This window comes from Siphateles boraxobius, unplaced genomic scaffold, assembly GCF_051911475.1.
Source record: "Siphateles boraxobius isolate OS27281-9 unplaced genomic scaffold, OSU_SipBor_1 52, whole genome shotgun sequence".
Taxonomy (NCBI): Eukaryota; Metazoa; Chordata; class Actinopteri; order Cypriniformes; family Leuciscidae; genus Siphateles; species Siphateles boraxobius.
The window spans coordinates 115,109-133,019 of record NW_027509164.1 but is presented as its reverse complement, the minus strand read 5'-3'; the positions used below and the strand labels follow the sequence as shown (position 1 = coordinate 133,019).

General features: G+C 46.0%; 5 non-coding genes and 3 pseudogenes across 5 annotated transcripts; all 8 read left to right on the top strand.

Moving 5' to 3' along the window:
• The first annotated feature begins 170 nt into the window (after positions 1-170).
• On the top strand, positions 171-348 carry LOC143713740 (U2 spliceosomal RNA; annotated as a pseudogene).
• A 434-nt stretch (positions 349-782) lies between these two features.
• Positions 783-946, top strand: LOC143713677 (U1 spliceosomal RNA). The gene has a single exon (XR_013195228.1). It is a non-coding gene; the product is annotated as a U1 spliceosomal RNA (small nuclear RNA).
• A 6,598-nt stretch (positions 947-7,544) lies between these two features.
• On the top strand, positions 7,545-7,717 carry LOC143713753 (U2 spliceosomal RNA; annotated as a pseudogene).
• A 426-nt stretch (positions 7,718-8,143) lies between these two features.
• Positions 8,144-8,307, top strand: LOC143713666 (U1 spliceosomal RNA). Its single transcript, XR_013195217.1, has one exon. It is a non-coding gene; the product is annotated as a U1 spliceosomal RNA (small nuclear RNA).
• Positions 8,308-14,966: 6,659 nt separating this feature from the next.
• LOC143713766 (U2 spliceosomal RNA) lies at positions 14,967-15,141 on the top strand (annotated as a pseudogene).
• A 434-nt stretch (positions 15,142-15,575) lies between these two features.
• Positions 15,576-15,739, top strand: LOC143713649 (U1 spliceosomal RNA). Its single transcript, XR_013195203.1, has one exon. It is a non-coding gene; the product is annotated as a U1 spliceosomal RNA (small nuclear RNA).
• A 1,126-nt stretch (positions 15,740-16,865) lies between these two features.
• LOC143713699 (U2 spliceosomal RNA) lies at positions 16,866-17,056 on the top strand. Its single transcript, XR_013195248.1, has one exon. It is a non-coding gene; the product is annotated as a U2 spliceosomal RNA (small nuclear RNA).
• A 434-nt stretch (positions 17,057-17,490) lies between these two features.
• On the top strand, positions 17,491-17,654 carry LOC143713647 (U1 spliceosomal RNA). Its single transcript, XR_013195202.1, has one exon. It is a non-coding gene; the product is annotated as a U1 spliceosomal RNA (small nuclear RNA).
• Positions 17,655-17,911: the final 257 nt, after the last annotated feature.

Sequence of the window (17,911 nt, the reverse complement as noted above, 5' to 3'; positions counted from 1 at the left end):
CTTTACTTTAAAACAACACACAACATACATGGACTTTTACACAACACATCAACATAACTGATTTTTAACTGTAACTTATGTCCTTTTTGTTGTTTTAAGATATGTGCAAAAATGTGATTTTATAAGGAAAAAATGGATATTGAAAGAATGGAATGAAACAATGTGACAATAAACTTTTTTCGAAAGAAAAAAAAATCTGTTCTTATCAGTTTAATATCTGATACGTGCCCTACCCGGGCACCATATATTAAATTGATTTTTGGAACTGGGAGATGGAAGAGGGGCTTGCTCCGTCCACTCCACGCATCGACCCGGTATTGCAGTACTTCTGGGAACGGTGCACCCCCAAAAACTGTGTTCAATGAAAGAGATGTTTTAGTCTTGTGTGGCAGCAGGTGTTAATGGAAGTAACGTATATTGCTGTGTATGGGTGCTTTAAAGGTGTTGTAGGTGATCATATGCTATACAGGTAATGGTGGTGTGAGAGGGAAAAAAAAACAACAACTCTGTTCTTATCTCGTTTAACATCTGATTCGTCCACTATCCGGTGACCGCGTATGAAATTGATTTTTGGCTCATGGATCCGGAGCATGAAAACAACATCATCCACAACAACAACAGCAAAAGAGCCCGACTCTGCAGGTTTTTGATGTCTCTCTCTTATCTCTTGGAGTTTTTACGAATGAGCTGATGAGTTGAATCAGGTGTGTGTTTGATTGTCCGACCGTTGGTGAGGATTGCGGAGAGGGACACGGTGCCTCTGACGGGAGGCCTGGGAATTCATACTTACCTGGCAGGGGAGACACCATGATCAGGAAGGTGGTTCACCCAGGGCGAGGCTCGGCCATTGCACTCCGGTTGTGCTGACCCCTGCGAATTCCCCAAATGTGGGAATCTCGACTGCATAATTTATGGTAGTGGGGGACTGCGTTCGCGCTCTCCCCTGGACACACTGGTTAAAAGAGCAGATTGTTCGAGTTCCTCTTCTTCTGGTAGTTAACGACCTAGGAAGTCCAGAGAATTGAACTGCAGTGGTTGATCGAGAGATGTAAAACTCTCAACCTAGGACCAGTCTGCAAAAGTAGGGCTGTTTTTTAGTTTATTTTTTTCATCATTCTTCAAATAATCTCCATTATTCAACCAGCGCTTTTATTGGCAGTAGTGGTCCTAGAAGCAAAGTTGTTCCGAATGAGGAGTTCTATCATGTGGTATGAATACCTTGTGCATGTGTGAAAAATCACCTGACATACAGTCGCCTATGGCCGTATTCATGTTGTTGTTTTTACTGTTTACAGCGCCACCAAGTGGCCAGTCGCCACATCCCTTTTCACCTGAGCACAGGCTGAGCCCGTGCACAGGTGTACCGACTTGGGTGTAATTGTCTCATTCCGTTGGAGAGTTATGGCCATTTAAGTAAAGCCCGCCTCGCCCACTCCCAACGTTTTGGCGTCCCGTCGCCAACGTGAATCGAAATTCCGACTTTTTTCCCCATCGCTGTCGGCAATCAGACTCCAGGGAATCTTTCTGCACCGGTTTGGGTCAGATCGGGCGAAAGACCTAGGACTAGTGTGCAAAAGTAGCTTTTTCACAAAATCCCAAATACCCGAAAATCTCGCCAGCGCAACCATCGAATCCGAGGCCTGCGTCTTGTTCGGCCCGAGCCAAGGATTCCGGTGATGTAAGACACTTGGGTCTGCGACGGACGGTTCAGGAGTTACGAGGCATTTCGTACTTCTGATCGCTGCAGCGCCACCTTGGGGCCGATTGGGCCGAGCCTTGGTGATGTTGTAGACCGGGCGGGTACTACCATCCCTCAAGAGTTTCAAGTCTCTACGACGTACGCTTTGGTCTGCCCGCTCACTTTTAGGGCAGAATGTTTGTTGGTCCAAAATCCCAGGTTGCACTCCAAAGTGTCGTGTTGTGCGCTCTGCTGTGATCCATTTTCGGTGTCAACAGTCAAGCTGAGCTTGTATTGCTGTGAGCTGAGCTTGTTTGTTGGCGACCTTTAGACCCTCTCGCCACGGCCCAGGTGGGCGTGGCCTTTGATGGCTCCCCCGCCTCTGCGTCATTGTGTCATCGCTTCTCGGCCTTTTGGCTAAGATCTAGTATCTGGTCCGAGGGTAGAGGCAGCGATCGCCTCTTGGAGGTTTTTCCGGCTTGGGTCGTTCAGTGGCTTGAGCCTCAAACTTCTGAGAGGTATATTGGCAGTGCCTTTTTTTTTTTTTATCCGGACGACTTGGTTTTCCAAGGAATCTTTTGTTCTTAAGGTAAGTTATTTATTTATTTATTTATTTATTTATTACGGTTTTAAGGTTGTGTTTTAAATAGCTGTTGGTGTCTCCACCATGTCGGCTGCTCGTGCCGGCATGCGGAGGCACCACAGCGTGCGTTTTTTATTTAAAGAGGTGGATGGTAAGCTCCTGGGGTTGTCACGTCTTGACTTCTCCAGGAAGCTGATCCAGAAAGCCCTAAATTTTAGACCCGAGGACTTGAACTGCCTAGTAACTCTCCCCCTGAACAAAGGTTTTGATTTAAGTTTCAAAAGTGCTTCCCTGTTAATTGAATTCTGGCAAAGGTTTGATGCATGCAAAGCCCAATTCGCTATGTTTACTGTGGAGAAACTTTCTGACAATTCATTAAAAACTGTGATTGTTAGGATGTTTAATGAAACAGTGAATGGGGAGGACATTTGTGTCTGGCTGGGCAGATTTTGCACTGTTCGGGGTCAACCAACCAAAGTGTTAGATGAAGATGGTATCTGGAATTGCTCCTGGCGAATTCCCATTAAACAATGGGAGGACGCCGGGGGCTACCAGGGCCTGAAGCATCTGCCTTCAATGATTGTGTTGGGAGAGAACAGGGGCTACATTCACTACCAAGGAATGCCCAAACTGTGCAGGAAGTGTGGGAGGATGGGGCATTTAGCTGATGCATGCAAGGAATTAACATGTGGGAAGTGTAGAGGAATTGGTCACATCTTTGAAGAATGTACCATTGGCAGAAGGTGTAATCTTTGTGGTGAAACTGACCATCTCTACAGAGATTGCCCTAAAAGTTTTGCCAACAAATTGAAAGGGAACAAAATGGCCGCCCCACATGTGGAACAAACAAAAGAACAAAGAGAGAAGGAGGTGGTCCCTGAGATTTTGGCGGGAATTTCAAATTCCCAGCCAGCCTCAGGGATTTGTCAGGAAAAAGGAAGTGGGGCGGCCACAGGGGCGGAGTCACAGCTTGAAACCGAACAGGGGGAGGAAACCACTCCCGGACAAGATAAAGGAAAGGAAACAGAAGACGGAGAGGATGAAACGGTTTCCTCCCTCAACACCGTCTCGGAGGTGAGTATGCCCTCCAGTGGGAGTGAAACTGACCTTTCACTCCCAAATGCTCAAGTGCAGAAGAGAACTGCGGGATCTCCGTTGTGTGTAGTAGTGGAGAAAAGAATGAGGGCTACACAAGGGCTGGATAGTTTCTCCCCGGAGGATCCAGACCGCATGTGGCCCTCAGAATCCCCTAATGAAGTTTCCTTTCTGCATTTTAAGCTAAGAACATCAACACCGAAAGAGTCGCAAGAGTTCAGCTCTGTGGCTTCGGAAGTGTCAACCTCTTGCCCTCCTGAACCCAGCCCCCATGGGAGAAGGGAGAGGCATGAGGAACAAGAAATAGCATAATTTTAAAGATGCCTCTGTATGTCTTTTATTAGTCTTCTTTTAAAAGTTCATATCATTTTAACTATACTGCTCATGGCCCTCACAATCTCTACAATAAATGTGAGAAGTGTGAGAAGTGATATACGAGCACAGAGCGTTTTATCCTTTTTAAAATCCTGTAAGTCAGATGTGTTTTTATTGCAAGAATGTGCTTTGCCCTTTTTATCCAATTACAGAAAGTGGGAGGAGCTTTGGACCCCTGGACATTCTATCTGGAGTGGGTCCAATTTTAACAAAAATGACGGTGTTGCTATTTTAATCAACAATCCAAACATCTTGGTGAAGGGCAGCACGGTGGTAAGGGATGGGCGAGCAATTTTAGCAAACTTGACTTTTTTAGATAAGGATTTTAATGTTCTTAATGTGTATGGTTTTAATGATAAGAATGAAAGATATGAGCTTTTAGAAGACCTGCAGCCCCACATGTTAGGGAGGGCCCCTTTGGTGGTGGCAGGGGATTTTAACTGTGTCTTAACTCCGAAAGATAGGAAGAGGGTAGAAGGTTTTAAATTTGACAAAACATCGGTTTTATTGCAAAATTTAGTCAGAGATTTTAATTTAGTCGACTGCTTTAAAAAAATGCATCAGAGAGAGGAGGGCTTCACCTGGTTCAGTGGTGATGGCACCAGAGCCTCTCGCATTGACTACATTTTTACACGGGACTGCTTGCCAACCGATGCTACATTATCCCCCCTCTTTTTTTCTGATCACATGATGCTATCCTGCACCCTTTCACTGGCCTCTGGTGTGACAGTAGGAGGAGGGCTGTGGAAGTTGAACTGCTCCCTGTTGGAGGATGAGGAAGTATTTAGTGAGTACAGGGAGCAGTTCAGCCGATGGCAGACCCTCCAAGACTTTTATGATTCACGTGCACAGTGGTGGGAAATGGTAAAGGAACGGACGAGACAGTTTTTTAAGAAAATAGGAAAGGAGAAAAAGAAAAAAGAAAAGAGACGCATGATGGGGTTGCAAAAACGACTACAGAGGTATTTTAATCTTTTAAAAATTGGGTTTGATTTTAGTGAAGAAATAAAAGAAGTAAAACAAGAAATGTCAGTTTTAGCCCAAATTCAAAGTAAAGGTGTCATTTTAAGGAGTAGAGAACAAGATATTGAAGAAGGGGAAAAGTGTACAAGATATTTTTTTTAAAAAATTATAACACGGGGAGGGGCTTTGACAACTTTGAAATCGGATGGGAGGGTGGTAAATGAAACAGAAGAGATTTTAAGAGGGGTGGAAAACTTTTATAGTGATTTATATGGCCTAAAACAAGTACACGACGATACCTTAATGGAAGTTTTAAATTTTTTAGACAAAAAGCTCCAGAGTCAATGTGCACTTTTAAGACAGGATTTTACGATTTTAGAAATACAAAAAGCTCTGAAAGGTTTTAAGCGTGGGAAGTCCCCAGGACTAGACGGACTACCACTTGAATTTTACTTGACCTTTGGGGACATTTTAGCACATGACTTACTGACTGTTTTTAAAGAATTTGACAATGTGAACAGACTTCCAGACAGCTTCAGAATAGGGATAGTGACGCTATTACATAAGAAAGGCGACAAGACTGACTTAAAGAATTGGCGACCCATCACTCTTTTAAACGTTGACTGCAAACTTTTTAGCAAAATTTTAGCCACGCGTATGTCGACAGTTTTAGCAGACGTAATCCACTTGGATCAAGCATGCGCCGTGCCCGGAAGGAAGATCACGGACAGCCTGGTACTGATCAGAGACGCCATCTGTTTTGCGAGAGACAGAAACATTCAGCTAGTAGTCCTAAATTTAGACTTTGAAAAGGCATTCGACCGTATCTCGCACCAGTTCCTGTTTAAGGTACTGGAAAAAATGGGGTTTCCTGGGAGGTTTATAGCCTGGGTGGGACTGCTGTACAACGAGCTGTCTAGCAGAATTTTGGTTAACGGGCATTTATCCAAAGCTGTAAAACTCCACAGCGGCGTCCGTCAGGGGTGTCCTTTATCTCCCCTTCTGTATGTGGCTTGTATTGAGCCACTGGCACAAATCTTGAGAAGGGATAAATGGATTAAAGGACTAGACATCCCAGGGACTGGTGGACTGACGGCGACCTGTGTTTTATATATGGATGACGTGACCCTTTTAGCGACTGACCTTTTATCAGTACGAAGAGCAATGGACTTGACTGACTGGTACGGTCGGGCCTCGGGCGCCAAGCTCAATAGGAGTAAGTCCGAGGCCCAGCTCTTCGGGCCGTGGGGGAACGTGGACACAGTTGGACTAGATTTGGATTTTAAAGACAATGATTTGAAAATTTTAGGTGTAAAATTTGACAGAGAGGGTGGAGGACAAGGAAACTGGACTGACATGTTAGGGAAAGTCAGGCAAAGACTGGGCTTTTGGGGACTGAGACAATTGACGTTTGAAGGCAAGATTTTAATTTTTAAAGCTGTGATTTTACCACTGATTTTACTTGTCTGTTCTGTTTTTAGTCCCCCAAGACGATTCCTGGCAAACCTGGAGAGGGCGGTATTTTATTTCCTGTGGGGGTCCAAGTGGGAACGACTAAAGAGGGAGGTCGTCAAAAAGAAAAAAGAGAATGGCGGGAAAGGCCTCCCAGACCCCCACCTGTTTTTAGGCAGCCGCTTTGCCGCCCTCCACATCCAGTACGCACTGACCCCATCCAGAGAACACAAGACAGCAGCCATGACCCGATTCTGGATGGGGTCATACCTAAGAACTTTGAAAATTTTACCCATTGATCTTAAAAGTCCTGTGTCTTTTAATTTGTCAAAAGAGCATAGTTTTATTAAGAAATTTTTAAAGAAATATCTTTTAGAGACAAATGATGCCACCATTTTAACTAACCATAAGTCTCTTATCTCTCTTGTGCAGGATCGAGAATCGGTGAGCCCGGTTCCAGGCCTCACACTAGGTGAGGCCAAAGATGTTTGGAGGAACGCAGCCCACCCAGCTCTCCAGAACAGGCTTAAAGACTTGTCGTGGATGGTGGCTCATGAGATCCTCCCGGTCAGGGCGGTTATGCACTCCAGAGGCATGGCCAAAAACTCCACCTGCCCACGGTCCGGATGTGGTTCCCCGGAGACCGTTCGACATCTGCTCTGGGAGTGCGGCGCTGCGCGGGACCTGTGGGCCAAGACCGGCCCCCTGTTTTTCCCGTGCCTGCCAGCGGGTGGGGCCCAGGTGGACTACAAGCTCGCCATCCTGGGGGTGGGTCAGGGCTTGAAGGAGCTGACACAACCAAAATTTTCCTCGCTCTGGCTCACCCTAAACGTGATCAAGGATGCCATCTGGGTCACCAGAAATCTGCTGGTGGGGAAACGCGTGACGGTCCCCCTCCACGCGTGCGAGCAGAAAATAAGATCAACGCTGCAGGGTGGGCCGCACGTCGTTATTCGGATGGGGGGGCCGGGGTCACACGTAGAATGCACCCTCACCACACCGGCTACGGGAACAGCGGGCCAGCGGGCCGGAGGAGAGGGGATCTCCGCTGGGCACCAGAAGCGGGGAGTCTGGGGCCTGTTCTGGAGACCTGGAGTGAATGGACAATCTTGATAGGGACTCACCCTCGATCCTTTACAAGAGATGTTTTATTTGGCAAGTTTTATTGTTTTATTGTTTTTATGTTTTATTCCTATTTATTTTAATCCATTTACGTTTCCTTTAATACAACTCAAATATTAACATACATGGACTTTTACACAACACACAATCAATAATTGATTTTTAACTATAAAGTGTGTCTTTTTTATTTGTTTTTGTTGTTTTAAGATGTGTAAATAAATACTTGATTTATAAAAAAATGTAAATGGAAAACATGGAATGAAAACCTGTGACAATAAAACTTTTTCGAAAGAAAATCTGTTCTTATCAGTTTAATATCTGATACGTGCCCTACCCGGGCACCATATATTAAATTGATTTTTGGAACTGGGAGATGGAAGAGGGGCTTGCTCCGTCCACTCCACGCATCGACCCGGTATTGCAGTACTTCTGGGAACGGTGCACCCCCAAAAACTGTGTTCAATGAAAGAGATGTTTTAGTCTTGTGTGGCAGCAGGTGTTAATGGAAGTAACGTATATTGCTGTGTATGGGTGCTTTAAAGGTGTTGTAGGTGATCATATGCTATACAGGTAATGGTGGTGTGAGAGGGAAAAAAAAACAACAACTCTGTTCTTTAACATCTGATTCGTCCACTATCCGGTGACCGCGTATGAAATTGATTTTTGGCTCATGGATCCGGAGCATGAAAACAACATCATCCACAACAACAACAGCAAAAGAGCCCGACTCTGCAGGTTTTTGATGTCTCTCTCTTATCTCTTGGAGTTTTTACGAATGAGCTGATGAGTTGAATCAGGTGTGTGTTTGATTGTCCGACCGTTGGTGAGGATTGCGGAGAGGGACACGGTGACTCTGACGGGAGGCCTGGGAATTCATACTTACCTGGCAGGGGAGACACCATGATCAGGAAGGTGGTTCACCCAGGGCGAGGCTCGGCCATTGCACTCCGGTTGTGCTGACCCCTGCGAATTCCCCAAATGTGGGAATCTCGACTGCATAATTTATGGTAGTGGGGGACTGCGTTCGCGCTCTCCCCTGGACACACTGGTTAAAAGAGCAGATTGTTCGAGTTCCTCTTCTTCTGGTAGTTAACGACCTAGGAAGTCCAGAGAATTGAACTGCAGTGGTTGATCGAGAGATGTAAAACTCTCAACCTAGGACCAGTCTGCAAAAGTAGGGCTGTTTTTTAGTTTATTTTTTTCATCATTCTTCAAATAATCTCCATTATTCAACCAGCGCTTTTATTGGCAGTAGTGGTCCTAGAAGCAAAGTTGTTCCGAATGAGGAGTTCTATCATGTGGTATGAATACCTTGTGCATGTGTGAAAAATCACCTGACATACAGTCGCCTATGGCCGTATTCATGTTGTTGTTTTTACTGTTTACAGCGCCACCAAGTGGCCAGTTGCCACATCCCTTTTCACCTGAGCACAGGCTGAGCGTGCACAGGTGTACCGACTTGGGTGTACTTGTCTCATTCCGTTGGAGAGTTATGGCCATTTAAGTAAAGCCCGCCTCGCCCACTCCCAACGTTTTGGCGTCCCGTCGCCAACGTGAATCGAAATTCCGACTTTTTTCCCCATCGCTGTCGGCAATCAGACTCCAGGGAATCTTTCTGCACCGGTTTGGGTCAGATCGGGCGAAAGACCTAGGACTAGTGTGCAAAAGTAGCTTTTTCACAAAATCCCAAATACCCGAAAATCTCGCCAGCGCAACCATCGAATCCGAGGCCTGCGTCTTGTTCGGCCCGAGCCAAGGATTCCGGTGATGTAAGACACTTGGGTCTGCGACGGACGGTTCAGGAGTTACGAGGCATTTCGTACTTCTGATCGCTGCAGCGCCACCTTGGGGCCGATTGGGCCGAGCCTTGGTGATGTTGTAGACCGGGCGGGTACTACCATCCCTCAAGAGTTTCAAGTCTCTACGACGTACGCTTTGGTCTGCCCGCTCACTTTTAGGGCAGAATGTTTGTTGGTCCAAAATCCCAGGTTGCACTCCAAAGTGTCGTGTTGTGCGCTCTGCTGTGATCCATTTTCGGTGTCAACAGTCAAGCTGAGCTTGTATTGCTGTGAGCTGAGCTTGTTTGTTGGCGACCTTTAGACCCTCTCGCCACGGCCCAGGTGGGCGTGGCCTTTGACGGCTCCCCCGCCTCTGCGTCATTGTGTCATCGCTTCTCGGCCTTTTGGCTAAGATCTAGTATCTGGTCCGAGGGTAGAGGCAGCGATCGCCTCTTGGAGGTTTTTCCGGCTTGGGTCGTTCAGTGGCTTGAGCCTCAAACTTCTGAGAGGTATATTGGCAGTGCCTTTTTTTTTTTTTTTTTTTTTTTTTTTTTTTATCCGGACGACTTGGTTTTCCAAGGAATCTTTTGTTCTTAAGGTAAGTTATTTATTTATTTATTTATTTATTACGGTTTTAAGGTTGTGTTTTAAATAGCTGTTGGTGTCTCCACCATGTCGGCTGCTCGTGCCGGCATGCGGAGGCACCACAGCGTGCGTTTTTTATTTAAAGAGGTGGATGGTAAGCTCCTGGGGTTGTCACGTCTTGACTTCTCCAGGAAGCTGATCCAGAAAGCCCTAAATTTTAGACCCGAGGACTTGAACTGCCTAGTAACTCTCCCCCTGAACAAAGGTTTTGATTTAAGTTTCAAAAGTGCTTCCCTGTTAATTGAATTCTGGCAAAGGTTTGATGCATGCAAAGCCCAATTCGCTATGTTTACTGTGGAGAAACTTTCTGACAATTCATTAAAAACTGTGATTGTTAGGATGTTTAATGAAACAGTGAATGGGGAGGACATTTGTGTCTGGCTGGGCAGATTTTGCACTGTTCGGGGTCAACCAATCAAAGTGTTAGATGAAGATGGTATCTGGAATTGCTCCTGGCGAATTCCCATTAAACAATGGGAGGACGCCGGGGGCTACCAGGGCCTGAAGCATCTGCCTTCAATGATTGTGTTGGGAGAGAACAGGGGCTACATTCACTACCAAGGAATGCCCAAACTGTGCAGGAAGTTTGGGAGGATGGGGCATTTAGCTGATGCATGCAAGGAATTAACATGTGGGAAGTGTAGAGGAATTGGTCACATCTTTGAAGAATGTACCATTGGCAGAAGGTGTAATCTTTGTGGTGAAACTGACCATCTCTACAGAGATTGCCCTAAAAGTTTTGCCAACAAATTGAAAGGGAACAAAATGGCCGCCCCACATGTGGAACAAACAAAAGAACAAAGAGAGAAGGAGGTGGTCCCTGAGATTTTGGCGGGAATTTCAAATTCCCAGCCAGCCTCAGGGATTTGTCAGGAAAAAGGAAGTGGGGCGGCCACAGGGGCGGAGTCACAGCTTGAAACCGAACAGGGGGAGGAAACCACTCCCGGACAAGATAAAGGAAAGGAAACAGAAGACGGAGAGGATGAAACGGTTTCCTCCCTCAACACCGTCTCGGAGGTGAGTATGCCCTCCAGTGGGAGTGAAACTGACCTTTCACTCCCAAATGCTCAAGTGCAGAAGAGAACTGCGGGATCTCCGTTGTGTGTAGTAGTGGAGAAAAGAATGAGGGCTACACAAGGGCTGGATAGTTTCTCCCCGGAGGATCCAGACCGCATGTGGCCCTCAGAATCCCCTAATGAAGTTTCCTTTCTGCATTTTAAGCTAAGAACATCGACACCGAAAGAGTCGCAAGAGTTCAGCTCTGTGGCTTCGGAAGTGTCAACCTCTTGCCCTCCTGAACCCAGCCCCCATGGGAGAAGGGAGAGGCATGAGGAACAAGAAATAACATAATTTTAAAGATGCCTCTGTATGTCTTTTATTAGTCTTCTATTAAAAGTTCATATCATTTTAACTATACTGCTCATGGCCCTCACAATCTCTACAATAAATGTGAGAAGTGTGAGAAGTGATATACGAGCACAGAGCGTTTTATCCTTTTTAAAATCCTGTAAGTCAGATGTGTTTTTATTGCAAGAATGTGCTTTGCCCTTTTTATCCAATTACAGAAAGTGGGAGGAGCTTTGGACCCCTGGACATTCTATCTGGAGTGGGTCCAATTTTAACAAAAATGACGGTGTTGCTATTTTAATCAACAATCCAAACATCTTGGTGAAGGGCAGCACGGTGGTAAGGGATGGGCGAGCAATTTTAGCAAACTTGACTTTTTTAGATAAGGATTTTAATGTTCTTAATGTGTATGGTTTTAATGATAAGAATGAAAGATATGAGCTTTTAGAAGACCTGCAGCCCCACATGTTAGGGAGGGCCCCTTTGGTGGTGGCAGGGGATTTTAACTGTGTCTTAACTCCGAAAGATAGGAAGAGGGTAGAAGGTTTTAAATTTGACAAAACATCGGTTTTATTGCAAAATTTAGTCAGAGATTTTAATTTAGTCGACTGCTTTAAAAAAATGCATCAGAGAGAGGAGGGCTTCACCTGGTTCAGTGGTGATGGCACCAGAGCCTCTCGCATTGACTACATTTTTACACGGGACTGCTTGCCAACCGATGCTACATTATCCCCCCTCTTTTTTTCTGATCACATGATGCTATCCTGCACCCTTTCACTGGCCTCTGGTGTGACAGTAGGAGGAGGGCTGTGGAAGTTGAACTGCTCCCTGTTGGAGGATGAGGAAGTATTTAGTGAGTACAGGGAGCAGTTCAGCCGATGGCAGACCCTCCAAGACTTTTATGATTCACGTGCACAGTGGTGGGAAATGGTAAAGGAACGGACGAGACAGTTTTTTAAGAAAATAGGAAAGGAGAAAAAGAAAAAAGAAAAGAGACGCATGATGGGGTTGCAAAAACGACTACAGAGGTATTTTAATCTTTTAAAAATTGGGTTTGATTTTAGTGAAGAAATAAAAGAAGTAAAACAAGAAATGTCAGTTTTAGCCCAAATTCAAAGTAAAGGTGTCATTTTAAGGAGTAGAGAACAAGATATTGAAGAAGGGGAAAAGTGTACAAGATATTTTTTTAAAAAAATTATAACACGGGGAGGGGCTTTGACAACTTTGAAATCGGATGGGAGGGTGGTAAATGAAACAGAAGAGATTTTAAGAGGGGTGGAAAACTTTTATAGTGATTTATATGGCCTAAAACAAGTACACGACGATACCTTAATGGAAGTTTTAAATTTTTTAGACAAAAAGCTCCAGAGTCAATGTGCACTTTTAAGACAGGATTTTACGATTTTAGAAATACAAAAAGCTCTGAAAGGTTTTAAGCGTGGGAAGTCCCCAGGACTAGACGGACTACCACTTGAATTTTACTTGACCTTTGGGGACATTTTAGCACATGACTTACTGACTGTTTTTAAAGAATTTGACAATGTGAACAGACTTCCAGACAGCTTCAGAATAGGGATAGTGACGCTATTACATAAGAAAGGCGACAAGACTGACTTAAAGAATTGGCGACCCATCACTCTTTTAAACGTTGACTGCAAACTTTTTAGCAAAATTTTAGCCACGCGTATGTCGACAGTTTTAGCAGACGTAATCCACTTGGATCAAGCATGCGCCGTGCCCGGAAGGAAGATCACGGACAGCCTGGTACTGATCAGAGACGCCATCTGTTTTGCGAGAGACAGAAACATTCAGCTAGTAGTCCTAAATTTAGACTTTGAAAAGGCATTCGACCGTATCTCGCACCAGTTCCTGTTTAAGGTACTGGAAAAAATGGGGTTTCCTGGGAGGTTTATAGCCTGGGTGGGACTGCTGTACAACGATCTGTCTAGCAGAATTTTGGTTAACGGGCATTTATCCAAAGCTGTAAAACTCTACAGCGGCGTCCGTCAGGGGTGTCCTTTATCTCCCCTTCTGTATGTGGCTTGTATTGAGCCACTGGCACAAATCTTGAGAAGGGATAAATGGATTAAAGGACTAGACATCCCAGGGACTGGTGGACTGACGGCGACCTGTGTTTTATATATGGATGACGTGACCCTTTTAGCGACTGACCTTTTATCAGTACGAAGAGCAATGGACTTGACTGACTGGTACGGTCGGGCCTCGGGCGCCAAGCTCAATAGGAGTAAGTCCGAGGCCCAGCTCTTCGGGCCGTGGGGGAACGTGGACACAGTTGGACTAGATTTGGATTTTAAAGACAATGATTTGAAAATTTTAGGTGTAAAATTTGACAGAGAGGGTGGAGGACAAGGAAACTGGACTGACATGTTAGGGAAAGTCAGGCAAAGACTGGGCTTTTGGGGACTGAGACAATTGACGTTTGAAGGCAAGATTTTAATTTTTAAAGCTGTGATTTTACCACTGATTTTACTTGTCTGCTCTGTTTTTAGTCCCCCAAGACGATTCCTGGCCAACCTGGAGAGGGCGGTATTTTATTTCCTGTGGGGGTCCAAGTGGGAACGACTAAAGAGGGAGGTCGTCAAAAAGAAAAAAGAGAATGGCGGGAAAGGCCTCCCAGACCCCCACCTGTTTTTAGGCAGCCGCTTTGCCGCCCTCCACATCCAGTACGCACTGACCCCATCCAGAGAACACAAGACAGCAGCCATGACCCGATTCTGGATGGGGTCATACCTAAGAACTTTGAAAATTTTACCCATTGATCTTAAAAGTCCTGTGTCTTTTAATTTGTCAAAAGAGCATAGTTTTATTAAGAAATTTTTAAAGAAATATCTTTTAGAGACAAATGATGCCACCATTTTAACTAACCATAAGTCTCTTATCTCTCTTGTGCAGGATCGAGAATCGGTGAGCCCGGTTCCAGGCCTCACACTAGGTGAGGCCAAAGATGTTTGGAGGAACGCAGCCCACCCAGCTCTCCAGAACAGGCTTAAAGACTTGTCGTGGATGGTGGCTCATGAGATCCTCCCGGTCAGGGCGGTTATGCACTCCAGAGGCATGGCCAAAAACTCCACCTGCCCACGGTCCGGATGTGGTTCCCCGGAGACCGTTCGACATCTGCTCTGGGAGTGCGGCGCTGCGCGGGACCTGTGGGCCAAGACCGGCCCCCTGTTTTTCCCGTGCCTGCCAGCGGGTGGGGCCCAGGTGGACTACAAGCTCGCCATCCTGGGGGTGGGTCAGGGCTTGAAGGAGCTGACACAACCAAAATTTTCCTCGCTCTGGCTCACCCTAAACGTGATCAAGGATGCCATCTGGGTCACCAGAAATCTGCTGGTGGGGAAACGCGTGACGGTCCCCCTCCACGCGTGCGAGCAGAAAATAAGATCAACGCTGCAGGGTGGGCCGCACGTCGTTATTCGGATGGGGGGGCCGGGGTCACACGTAGAAGGTCCCGGCCGCCACCGACCCTGGCCGCCCGTAGATGCACCCTCACCACACCGGCTACGGGAACAGCGGGCCAGCGGGCCGGAGGAGAGGGGATCTCCGCTGGGCACCAGAAGCGGGGAGTCTGGGGCCTGTTCTGGAGACCTGGAGTGAATGGACAATCTTGATAGGGACTCACCCTCGATCCTGTACAAGAGATGTTTTATTTGGCATGTTTTATTGTTCTATTGTTTTTATGTTTTATTCCTATTTATTTTAATCCATTTACGTTTCCTTTAAAACAACACAAATATTAACATACATGGACTTTTACACAACACACAATCAATAATTGATTTTTAACTATAAAGTGTGTCCTTTTATTTGTTTGTTTTGTTGTTTTAAGATGTGTAAATAAATACTTGATTTAAAAAAAAAAAAAAAAAAAAATGTAAATGGAAAACATGGAATGAAAACTTGTGACAATAAAACTTTTTCGAAAGAAAAAATCTGTTCTTATCAGTTTAATATCTGATACGTGCCCTACCCGGGCACCATATATTAAAATGATTTTTGGAACTGGGAGATGGAAGAGGGGCTTGCTCCGTCCACTCCACGCATCGACCCGGTATTGCAGTACTTCTGGGAACGGTGCACCCCCAAAAACTGTGTTCAATGAAAGAGATGTTTTAGTCTTGTGTGGCAGCAGGTGTTAATGGAAGTAACGTATATTGCTGTGTATGGGTGCTTTAAAGGTGTTGTAGGTGATCATATGCTATACAGGTAATGGTGGTGTGAGAGGGAAAAAAAAACAACAACTCTGTTCTTATCTCGTTTAACATCTGATTCGTCCACTATCCGGTGACCGCGTATGAAATTGATTTTTGGCTCATGGATCCGGAGCATGAAAACAACATCATCCACAACAACAACAGCAAAAGAGCCCGACTCTGCAGGTTTTTGATGTCTCTCTCTTATCTCTTGGAGTTTTTACGAATGAGCTGATGAGTTGAATCAGGTGTGTGTTTGATTGTCCGACCGTTGGTGAGGATTGCGGAGAGGGACACGGTGCCTCTGACGGGAGGCCTGGGAATTCATACTTACCTGGCAGGGGAGACACCATGATCAGGAAGGTGGTTCACCCCGGGCGAGGCTCTGCCACTGGACTCCGGTTGTGCTGACCCCTGCGAATTCCCCAAATGTGGGAATCTCGACTGCATAATTTATGGTAGTGGGGGACTGCGTTCGCGCTCTCCCCTGGACACACTGGTTAAAAGAGCAGATTGTTCGAGTTCCTCTTCTTCTGGTAGTTAACGACCTAGGAAGTCCAGAGAATTGAACTGCAGTGGTTGATCGAGAGATGTAAAACTCTCAACCTAGGACCAGTCTGCAAAAGTAGGGCTGTTTTTTAGTTTTTTTTTTCATCATTCTTCAAATAATGTCCATTATTCAACCAGCGCTTTTATTGGCAGCAGTGGTCCTAGAAGCAAAGTTGTTCCGAATGAGGAGTTCTATCATGTGGTATGAATACCTTGTGCATGTGTGAAAAATCACCTGACATACAGTCGCCTATGGCCGTATTCATGTTGTTGTTTTTACTGTTTACAGCGCCACCAAGTGGCCAGTTGCCACATCCCTTTTCACCTGAGCACAGGCTGAGCGTGCACAGGTGTACCGACTTGGGTGTACTTGTCTCATTCCGTTGGAGAGTTATGGCCATTTAAGTAAAGCCCGCCTCGCCCACTCCCAACGTTTTGGCGTCCCGTCGCCAACGTGAATCGAAATTCCGACTTTTTTCCCCATCGCTGTCGGCAATCAGACTCCAGGGAATCTTTCTGCACCGGTTTGGGTCAGATCGGGCGAAAGACCTAGGACTAGTGTGCAAAAGTAGCTTTTTCACAAAATCCCAAATACCCGAAAATCTCGCCAGCGCAACCATCGAATCCGAGGCCTGCGTCTTGTTCGGCCCGAGCCAAGGATTCCGGTGATGTAAGACACTTGGGTCTGCGACGGACGGTTCAGGAGTTACGAGGCATTTCGTACTTCTGATCGCTGCAGCGCCACCTTGGGGCCGATTGGGCCGAGCCTTGGTGATGTTGTAGACCGGGCGGGTACTACCATCCCTCAAGAGTTTCAAGTCTCTACGACGTACGCTTTGGTCTGCCCGCTCACTTTTAGGGCAGAATGTTTGTTGGTCCAAAATCCCAGGTTGCACTCCAAAGTGTCGTGTTGTGCGCTCTGCTGTGATCCATTTTCGGTGTCAACAGTCAAGCTGAGCTTGTATTGCTGTGAGCTGAGCTTGTTTGTTGGCGACCTTTAGACCCTCTCGCCACGGCCCAGGTGGGCGTGGCCTTTGACGGCTCCCCCGCCTCTGCGTCATTGTGTCATCGCTTCTCGGCCTTTTGGCTAAGATCAAGTGTAGTATCTGTTCTTATCAGTTTAATATCTGATACGTGCCCTACCCGGGCACCATATATTAAAATGATTTTTGGAACTGGGAGATGGAAGAGGGGCTTGCTCCGTCCACTCCACGCATCGACCCGGTATTGCAGTACTTCTGGGAACGGTGCACCCCCAAAAACTGTGTTCAATGAAAGAGATGTTTTAGTCTTGTGTGGCAGCAGGTGTTAATGGAAGTAACGTATATTGCTGTGTATGGGTGCTTTAAAGGTGTTGTAGGTGATCATATGCTATACAGGTAATGGTGGTGTGAGAGGGAAAAAAAAACAACAACTCTGTTCTTATCTCGTTTAACATCTGATTCGTCCACTATCCGGTGACCGCGTATGAAATTGATTTTTGGCTCATGGATCCGGAGCATGAAAACAACATCATCCACAACAACAACAGCAAAAGAGCCCGACTCTGCAGGTTTTTGATGTCTCTCTCTTATCTCTTGGAGTTTTTACGAATGAGCTGATGAGTTGAATCAGGTGTGTGTTTGATTGTCCGACCGTTGGTGAGGATTGCGGAGAGGGACACGGTGCCTCTGACGGGAGGCCTGGGAATTCATACTTACCTGGCAGGGGAGACACCATGATCAGGAAGGTGGTTCACCCCGGGCGAGGCTCTGCCACTGGACTCCGGTTGTGCTGACCCCTGCGAATTCCCCAAATGTGGGAATCTCGACTGCATAATTTATGGTAGTGGGGGACTGCGTTCGCGCTCTCCCCTGGACACACTGGTTAAAAGAGCAGATTGTTCGAGTTCCTCTTCTTCTGGTAGTTAACGACCTAGGAAGTCCAGAGAATTGAACTGCAGTGGTTGATCGAGAGATGTAAAACTCTCAACCTAGGACCAGTCTGCAAAAGTAGGGCTGTTTTTTAGTTTTTTTTTTCATCATTCTTCAAATAATGTCCATTATTCAACCAGCGCTTTTATTGGCAGCAGTGGTCCTAGAAGCAAAGTTGTTCCGAATGAGGAGTTCTATCA